Source organism: Puntigrus tetrazona, chromosome 13 (assembly GCF_018831695.1).
Source record: "Puntigrus tetrazona isolate hp1 chromosome 13, ASM1883169v1, whole genome shotgun sequence".
NCBI lineage: Eukaryota > Metazoa > Chordata > Actinopteri > Cypriniformes > Cyprinidae > Puntigrus > Puntigrus tetrazona.
In genome coordinates this window covers 22,408,543-22,419,208 of record NC_056711.1, presented here as the reverse complement: position 1 = coordinate 22,419,208, position 10,666 = coordinate 22,408,543, and the positions used below count along the sequence as shown (strand labels likewise).

At 37.8% G+C, this 10,666-nt stretch overlaps 1 pseudogene; it reads left to right on the top strand.

Moving 5' to 3' along the window:
• The first annotated feature begins 1,464 nt into the window (after window positions 1-1,464).
• Window positions 1,465-2,313, top strand: LOC122356260 (annotated as a pseudogene).
• The last annotated feature ends 8,353 nt before the right edge of the window (window positions 2,314-10,666 follow it).

Here is a 10,666-nt window from a genome sequence, read left to right as displayed (position 1 = left end):
GCTCAGGAGCACAGAGATAGCTAACACAAACACCAAAGATACTCCAAAGGCAGCGTTTTACAGAGTTACCTAAAACAGCACTGTATGTGCAGTTCTTTCTTCCAAGTGTCTCAGATACACGAAAATCGACTACTGTGCAAATTAATTGTTCCTACTGACACTGTGAGATATAAATAACTAACCCAAGAGTGTTTGTGTTGAAAATGCTAGTTTTCTATATGCTGGTTAAAACCAGTTGTCTGCAAACCATAGATAAAATAAAGGTTAAAGTATACTACAGGTTATAAATCTTAGTGTAAATCAGCATCATCAAGCATTAACCACAAACAAACACTGTGCAGCTTTGAAAATCTGAAACAGACCAAAAAATATGGGCCAGGCTAGAAATTCTTGAAGATGGACCTTTTCACATTTCCTGGGTTTTCTCAACCCCAGAGCAGTGAATGAGAGGGTACCACAAAAATAAGTTTGTTATTTTAGGCAATGACGATTGTGTGTTTTCCAGAACTTTCTAAAAACTTATGAGACTGATACCAGCATCAGTAAGAAAATCAGGGCTGCATCCTCTCAAGATACCATTAAAACACCCTCACATTTGTTTGACACTATTAATAAATAATTTGATTACAAAGTAATATATTAAAATTAGTATTAGAAATAGTTTTTAATTAAATCAAATTAATTCAATTAAATAAAATAAATAATAAGTCTAGTGTAGCTGACATTAACATCATCACAGTCACCTATTGAAAGGCCCACAGTAGCCTAAACTTCTTGAAAGACAGAAGGCACAAAGGCGTTTATCTAAAGCGCAGATAGGAGAGAAGCTGTAAGAACACATTATGGTCTGCCTGAAGGGCCAATTTGCCTTTGTTGTGCAGTGCATTTCTGCTGTCACTGTGAAGCTCCGGTTCCATACAGAAACCACACCTGAGGCTAATGCGCCTGCATAATGATATAACATATGCATTAGCTGGTCTAGCTGAAAAGCAATGAGGCTATTTGAGCATAAGAAAACAACCATTCACTGAAGCTGTTGTTTCAGTTCATTCCTTTGATTTGATAGCAATTTAAAATTACCGCAGATGAAAAATGCTGGTGTCTTGGCGTGTTACAGGTCTTACATAGAGCTGGCATACCACCAGACTCAAACATCAGTGTTTCCTCCTTCTTATGTACTGTAAATGAAGACCACTTTGAAAAACAGCAGATCTGAATATGATGCACTGAATACTGGACTTGATTAAGCTGAAGCAGAGGTGTGGGCTACAACAATCAAATTAACAGACGATGAAAAGGCACGGCTTGTGGCTTTGGTGATTTTAGTGTTTTTGTATTCCTTGTGAATCCTGGGCTCCATGGGAACTTAGCGCACTGAGGCAGAAGCCTCTGGTCCTCTCCCGGTTCAGCTGAGTTCGTTACTCACCAGCAAGCCACATGTTTTGTTGTCACTGTGTCATCTCCATGACAGCATATGGCACTGAGCGCCTACCTGTGGAACCCAGAACCCAGACGCGGAAGATCGGCATCTGCACATCCTTGGTGGCCGGTGGGGCCTCAACTGCGTGCTGCAGTGCGTGGCCGGTGTGGTCGGGGCTAGTGAGGACGTGTGAGGTTACTTTGATACTCTAGTTCCTCTACATCTTTGTCTTGATTAAGGTGTATTTTGTTTACCAGAACTACAAGGCTGGCCATTAAGTCCCTTAGGCGCATTGGCTGGAAAGCTCGGCCTCCTGCTGTCATCAGCATTCCAGCTTTTATTGATCCTGTTCCTTCTCGACCACACCGATCTGTCAGAGCTTTCAAAGAAGGAGAGATTAAAAACCGCTTGTTCTGGTATATTGGATCTGGACATTCTGGACATCAGGCCAACCTTTCAGAACCCGCAGAGAAAAGAAAGGCCCCTTCCACTTTGGGCCGAGGACTGATGTTCTTCTACTGTTATATTCTTCTTTTATTATTTGCCCTGTGTATCTCTGTAGGCGAGATCAGCATGCGGGGCATCAACATCAGTCCTCACAAGATGATGCTCCTACCCCATTCTGTTTGGTAATGTCACCTCCTCACTCTCTCTTCATCAGAGAATGTATATCTCAGGACAGCGAGTGTCTGGGATACTCATAGCCCGGGAACATCCTCGCCATCGCTCTGAAGACGTGCAGTTTTGTACAGTACAGGAGACAGTTGCAGGGAGTGCGCCTGGGTTTTGGAGTGGAATTGCAGAAGGAGGAGCTCTGTAGGCGTGGGCGACCCAGTCATACTCCACCACAGAGGCTGCAGACCAAAGCACACTGCCGGGGTCACCAGGTGTGAACATCGTGACCGGGTTGGGAACTACCTGCACAGAGGGGCGTGGAGTCTTTTGAGTGATAACCATGTGGATCGAAAGCTACATATTTACTGAAGCCGTTATTTCCCTCTGAGGAGAAATGGAGCGTGGGCGTAAAAGGAATAAAAGGTAAGTAGTGCCGACCAATCTAAATTTTTAGGTACCAATAAAAACTGTAAAAACATAAAATAATCATTTTGGTGGCATATCTGGTGCTATTGATATATATATACAGCAGGATTTCATATATATTATTAATTCCGGAAAAACTATATCGGTTGAAACCAATGTGTGTGCATAATATTAAGCTTCCTTCCTAACATATACATCTACATGCATACTATGCGGCTTTCAAAGTATGTCTATAAGTCAAACTCCAATTTTAAAATGATCATATCTATGGGGTCAGGATTGGCTGGTTACTTTGGTCCAGTTGCCTGGTAGAGTGCAATACCACAGTAAGTTTCACTGTTGTTCAGTGACTTCTGAGCAACGACGATGTTGTCAATATCTGCATCATATCACAGCTCAGGTTAGTGACTAGGAAAAGAATGAGTTCTTTTGAGACACAGGTCTAGTGAAGTGATTCAGTGTGCAGTTATTAAAGCAAATATCTTTATCCTCTTTAAACCTTATACTTGGAAAATGGTTACATTTTCTTGAAGATTGAGCTGTGTCTGATCAAGCATGAACTTAAGTTAGTCACAACTCCATTGGTTTCAGTGGGTCTATGATGTACTTAACCTGATGCTTTTAGGAAGCTCAGCTGAGTTTTATATGTCCAGCATGAGTATGATAGTAAACCATCCCAGAAATGGTGACATGAGAACATAACAGTTTCATATATTTGGGAGGATCAAAGGCCTGCCACATAAAAGAAAAGGTTTTACCATTAATAAAACACATTACAGAAGATTTAATGAGGTCATAATATTTGGATCAAAAGAAAAAAACTATTGTGATTCATTTTGTATGTTTATTTGCACATCGTCATGCAATAGATGAATAAAAAAGGACAAAAAAACACTAGAAACAACAAACATCCTTTTAGTAGAAAAGGGAATGATGTTCTTCTTGTAATGTGATGCTTTGATAAAAATTTAGTAACACATATCATTGTGTGTTTGTACAGCATCAGCTACTCAGAGTCAGACACACACAAATGTATTGAGTTAGACTGAGAGATAGAGTATGTCTCATGTCCCTGGTACAGAGTTCATTAGTGAGGTTTTTAATTAAGCAGCATTACAAGGAGAAAATAAGCCAAGTAATTCTCCTCCTCTTTATTTTATTCTCTCCAGTTAACGAAAATATCTAATTGCCGTACGATTCTTAATGCCAACACCATTTATCTAAGAATGTATCTTGCTACCTTGCCCAGATCTACTTAGCTTTCAATGAATGAAGAAGTATAATGAAAGAAAAACAAAACCTAATGTAGTTTTCTACTGTACGGAAATGATGTGTTTCATTTTATCGTATTCGATGTTGGTTCTGAATTAATAGAATGAATGTACTTATTGTGAATAACGTCACCAGATGAAGAAAACACTGCCCTAACAAGAAGCTTATTACTGCTCATGTGTTTGTGTACCTGACATGCCAATGGATGAAGCTGACAGAGATTCGCTTTAACGAAGAATCCTGGACCCTAGACCTTTCAGAACGAAGTGTGTAAGATGAGAAACCTTACCGCGAAGTCACTTCAAAGTCTACATGAAACATTACCTTTACCCTGCGTTTACCTTCACGGTGCTTGATGTGTTTTTGTGATTTTTGTCCCTGAAAGGAACTCAAATAAGGAATGTTTAACATAATTTAAATGAAATTTAGATTCGTGTTAACTTTAAACAATCGAACTGAATGACAGAGGTTGGTGTTGGCTTGTTTTTTTTTGTCTTCATATTCTAGTCTGTATTTCTCTAATATTGGGTATGTGTGTGTTTCTTCATCCATTCCCACAAAAGCAAGGATGTTCAAAGGTGGTATTCTTCGGAGGCTATGTTGTATTACACTAAAATAAATGATGGCTGAGGACTTCTTGTTGATGTTCTATGAAATTATGGACTGAACAAGTCTTATCAACTTTCTATAGGAATATTTCATGCATACATGTTCTACGCTGTTTCCATCAGTGTGTCCATTCACATACATTTTGTGTTTTAAAATCTACCATTACTTTGGTTGCTAGATAATGTGTGTACAGAGGCATACTGAGATATTATTACTCACACACACTGAGACAAACCAATTGACAAATGCACCTGCATATTCTTCTGAGCCCCAAGCCCTGCCTGATTTTATCTTGAATTTTGAAGATCAGAGAAATTCTGCCTAGGAAGGCCTGCCCATTTTTCTGATTTAACAATATGTACTCTGCTTTGCAGCATTTGTACAGAGAAAAGGAATTTAATCATTTCACACTGTGCATCAGAGTGAGATCAGATAAGAAGTTCCTCTGAAGCTGTTCCAGATAAGATTCATTTACTGTAAGGAGACTTGACACCTGCAGTCTAGATTGGGTGAGGAATAAAGACACACTCTTTATCTTTAAGTAGGTCTGCATAAGTAAAGCGTTTGTGTGTGTGTGTGTGTGTGTGTGTGTGTGTGTACGACCTTGTTGTGTATGTGCACTCGGATGGGTTAAATACAGGCATACATTCAAGTATAGGAAACATCCGTTCCTTCAAAAATACAATCAGAAATTTCTGTAAAACAAACCAAAAAGAGTCACACGCAGCCATACTGTAAATTAGCAGTGAAACTTCATCAAGGTGCATCATAGAAACTGCATTAAGATGCTTAAGTAAGAGGTGCATAACGATTCACGTATCAGAGATGATTCATGGTCATTTTCCAAATGAAAGTGATCATCATTATCCCCCTTGTTAGCAGAGCATTATGCAAGTCAGTAGAATACATTTGTCAAAGAGGGTGATGTATCATTTCCTTATTGTTACTGCAGGGGATGTTCCCATGACAACTAACCATAGCGCTTTGTCGCTGTTTTAATATCATATGTCTTTTATATTAGCTTAACACTTACAAAATAAACACATTTTGTATTTTTAAGTAGTGCTAATACATAAAAACTAATATGTTTAAAAAATGTTTTTTTTTTTTTTTGTAAGAAAAAAAAAAGCCCTAATATACCGTGTCCCTCTGGCCTTTTCACACATTATGTCATAGAACATCCCAGTAGAGATAATGAAGAATCACTGGTGCATTCTGAATGACTGAATGATTTAAGAGATGTGCTCTGCTCCCTCCAGTCACCTCCACTAACAAGAATCAAGGATGATCACTTTGATTTGGAAAATGACCAGAATCATACAATCACCTATCAGAACTACTGCCATCTTTAATTTTCTATTTGGAAATATCTTCTTCACCAGATTCTCATATAAGAAGCCAGTGAACAGGATGTCTTGACTCTACCCAGCTTGGAAACTAGGAGTTAACAACTGCCCATAAGAAAGCTCTATCTGTAAAGCTGCATTGCACTGTACCATTTTGATTAAATGTTGCTCGGCTTTGTTTGTCATGCCTCTGAAGAAGAAGGCAAAAAGCTCCTAAAACTCCAAAGTCATTCAAAAATTCGCCATTAGACACAGCATAGATTCAAAGAGAGTTTGGGATGTTCCCAAGAGGAGGGTGTTCCAGTATCATGTATCACACTTTTTGCCTTACAAATAATTTAGGTCAAAGATAGATGCGATCTTAGAAGTTACTGCTCATAGATGCTTATTGCTGAGTTCCATCAAAGGTTTAGCCAGAAAACTCCCCTCTTGACATATCAGAGCATTTTTGGTCTGCTTCCCACACATTTTACTGTATGTGCAAAATACTTTATAAGCTTGAAATACATCAATGCAGTGTATTCAGCACTATTCTAAGTGGTGTTTAAGTAGTGAGTGTCTAGTACCTTTGCAAAACTCAAAAACCTATGTCATTTGTCTCTGGAGCACAGAGAGCAGTCATCAACAGCTCAGCTGTATTTGTAGAAATGAGCAACAATACATTATATAAAAAATGATTAGGATATTAAAAAGTAAAGATGATGTTTTAAAGTGATATTTTAACACGAGATGCGTAGAACACCAGCAACAATAATCTTATTATTAGGAATTCATTTTGCTATATTATTACTCAGAATGAAACATGTCTAAAAAATCTAAAAGTGGGTACATAAGGAAGTATACTAACCAATTCGGTATTATTTTCTAGTTTTGAAAAACAAAATCTGGATTAGTTAGACAAACTCAACTAATGTTTGGTTGATCTGAAGTTCTCTTGAAGAAAGGTGTTTGAGGAAGATGTGGCTCTCTGCGTGTGATGAGAGATGATAGCGGAGAGGCGAGACATGTTAGCTCGAAGCTCCGTAATTATTTAAAGAAATCTGATTTTCTTCTGCTCAGTCAGTTTCTCTTATCTGCTTCCTGGTCTCTAAAAGCCACAACTATCCACTGAAGAAGACTTTTATATCATAAGCTTATCTGTAGCTTTTATTCCACATTCTGCACAGAGTATTACATGTATACACTTTCATTTCTGCACACAATTTATATGTATTGCGGTGTAGAAGCAATCTTTCCAATCAAATACAGACTACAAGTATCATTCCTTGAGACTTTGTATTTTCTGTTTTAATAGTTAAGTGAAGCCCTGAGTGGGCAGGAGTAAATAGATTACTTCTATATAAAGCTATCATGGCAAATCACATCTACCAGTGATTAAACTCTGATTGTTCTCCGGAGTGTTGGAAATAACAGTGTGCAAAAAGTCTGAGGCATCAAGCCAGCTGCTATTTTAACTTTGAGAACAAACACAAATCCTAATTTGATAGACAGGGCTTAAGCCAGAGATACACTGAGCGACTTGGTTGTTATGCAAGACAAGGACTAACATCAATGCGACCATGCATAGCGACTTCTGGTTAGCCACAATTGTTTTCACGATCTTTTTAGAACTAACAGCTGATATGCGTGTGCAGTATCTCCGAGCTCACATTAAGCCAGAAGGATAGCGAGTTCCAAATTAGGACCATCTGTAAAAAGCGGTAACACGCTGTTTTGATGGTCTCTTATGAAGCATTCTGTTGATGATGAAGTAACTTTCATTAGAAGTATAAGTAGACTATCTAATTGTCTGAGCAGCTCTTCCTAACAGGCGTCCCCTGCATGTCAGCAGCTACAACACAGGGCTTTAATAGCGCTCTGTTGAAGCGTGAGTTGACATGGAAATTCTACCATTCACTATCAACAGAATGTTCATAAAGGTTCTTTAAAAATAAAAAGGTAGAAACCAAAGATAACACTCCAGTACAGAATTTCTGTCAAGCTGAATTAATTCCAGATTGTATCCTGATACTGGGATTAAGCCTCGCCTGAAACCAGGAAAAGACTAATCACTAAGCTATTGATTTTCTTTTTCTATAGGACTAAATCTACTTTATAAATGCTTGTACATTGAATTTCATTGATTAAATGTTTAACAAACTATTATATAAAGGCATTACATTATACTATCCGGTCATTTTTATATTTTCCTCTGGACACAAAATGACCGTGGTAATATCTGACCTTGATACTTTAGTGACTATCAGAGTTTGATTTGACTTGACCTGCCCAGAGTCACCCTTTATCATCTAAGCATTGCTGCCACTTAGCAACCACATTATAATCCACATCACATCAGTTTTACATGAAAGGCTTAAGCATAAATCCACTTTCCTACTGCATCTGATAGAAGGTGCTTCCAGACATTCACGTTCTACTCACGCCTTGCTCTTCTTGTCACGGTCACTTACAGTAAAGCACGAATGCTGTGGCACTTTTATTAGAGCTCCAAAGATAATCCAAAAGTGACATGCACACTAACAAATAATGACTAAAATAGACAACAAACAACAGAAAGCAAGTGTAGATACAGTATGCGAAAAGTGATTAAAGGAACTGAGAACAAGTGTTTACTAATCAGGGACCAAGGCAATCTAACAAGTGGACAGAAATGAAGACAAAACTAGGTCTGTGATCCTTTCTGTTTTCATATTGAATTAGAGTCAAATGTACAATATGAGTCATTTCCACAAAACCTTTCCCCCACATGCAGTATTTATTCCAAGTCAGATCACTTAAAAATCTTGTACAGAATACCATTTATATATTTCTAAACAATGTACAATGTCCTGTTTTCTTGTCACAATTAACATTATTTAAAATGAAAATGTTCTTATATCATTCTACTATTATTTTCACCCAAGATTTAATTTTTAATCTTCTAAGAATGTTAAAATAGCCAACATTACAGGTTACAATTCTTTTCTTACAATGTTCATCAATTACAAATAACATTATATCTAAATATTAATAAAGTTATAGAACATCCATAGACACTATAGCTAAGAAACATTTGTCCTAACATTTTAAAGAAAAGTTTAAAATATTAGTAAAATGTTGTAAAAATGTTGCTGAAAGCCATCAGAGAGAGGAAAAAAGTAGAGGAAAAAACTTTAGAAGAGTGAAGAAATTTATCAAAAACAAAAAGCATGCATCATACATAAATCATTCACAGAATTTTGTGGAAGAAGAAAAAAATCAAGTGATCTGAATCACTGCCAGACACATCCACATCACCTGAACATCTCAACCTTTGACCTTGGAAGCACAAGATTGCAAGAAAACTGCCAAGACCACATCATCAAGATTGAAAAAATCTTGATCATGTTTTACTTTCAATACTGTATTTTGGCCATTTATTTGCAATATTAAATATGATTCCTAATGAATTGTGAGAAACATTACTAGCAGAGTGGAAAAATCACTAAGTAATAATCAAACCCAGTATAAAATGTTTTTATAAAGGAGACTTAAGACCTCCCTCCACAAACTTTATTCTAGTTTCATCATTGATAAATGCTCTTAATGATGGAAGTCGCTCCTGTACTCCTCCTTTGCACAAGTCAATTTGGATAAATCATCTTTTAAATGAGTAAATGTAAGAAACAAACTGCTTCAATACCTGTTTTATTCAAATACAATTTGCTATTACGTATGGCAAAGCCTTTAAACACGTGAAGAAAGTGAGCCAGTTCCTCTGAAAGAGCCACCAGCACTGCTACTGAAACCACCATTAATGTAATGATTAGCAGTTGATGGTTGGCATTTATAGCTAGAAAACCATTTACTTCAGTTTCATCAGGGTTTGTTTGCAAAAGACTCATCAAATCAGACGCCTTCCTCCATTGCACCTTTGTGTTTTCTCCTGAAACAAGAGCCTGTCAGCAGGGCCAAACAGCTGAATAATGCTGTTTTTATTGATGGAGCTCAGGTAGAAATTATCTTCCGCCCTGAGTGTTTAGGAACAACTAAATCTGTCTATAAGTTCTCCTGTACACTATAAATATAAAGAGAGACACGTGTTTAACAGAGCACCAACAAAAGCCAGAGTGATTTGTTCTTGCAGAAAAAGCGCCTAAGAAATCATTCTTGGCATATAAAGGCTGGCGCTTTGAAGATGCAAAAAGTGCTTTAGTGAGGTCTGGAGAAAGACATGGATATTTTGGGAGAGACTAAACCCTCTCTCTTTGTATTTGCTTATTATTGCAGAGAGTTCTAAGCAAAGGCAACGGACACACCTAGAGAGCCACTAAAACCATGGCACCTTCCAGAGGCTTGAAGAAAGCAGCAACGGCACTTAAATACATTATAATAAACAGGAAATTAAGAAGAAACCACAAGGGTTTGTGAGATGCCAACTTCCTGTTCTCCTCTTCAGACTTATTGAAGTAAATGAGGCTGCACAGGAATAGTCTGTGGAAACTCAGAGACTACACGCTGCAGTTTCGTCTTTGAGAACAGCTAGCAATGTCAGAACTTTTATGCAGAAAACCAGAGCTTTCTAAGCTGTTTCAATCATTATATCTGTTAAATAACTTTATTCATCATATATTCTTCTCAAGAAAAGTGATACAGATTCCAGTTATATTTTACAATCAATCCACATGAACTGAAGCTTACAATAACCCAAATCGAATATCGGAGAGGCTGGAAACTTCTAACACAGATGTTAAGATTACAATGCCAGATAAATCTGCAGCGAAGCACCAAGACTCAAGACTGTAGGCCAGAAAGCCTCATTCAATAAGACTCATATAGTGTGGTCACATTTCCTCTCATATCCCCACATTTTGGCAGCTGTTGGCTTTGGAGATACGGTCCGCGGCCGAGGTTATACTTCAGCGAGATCATTACAAATGCTGTTTTCTGCTGCTGAACATCTCATATGCGCGCTCTCCGTGAAACGAGCAACTTGACCCACATACCTGACTCGGTCCAG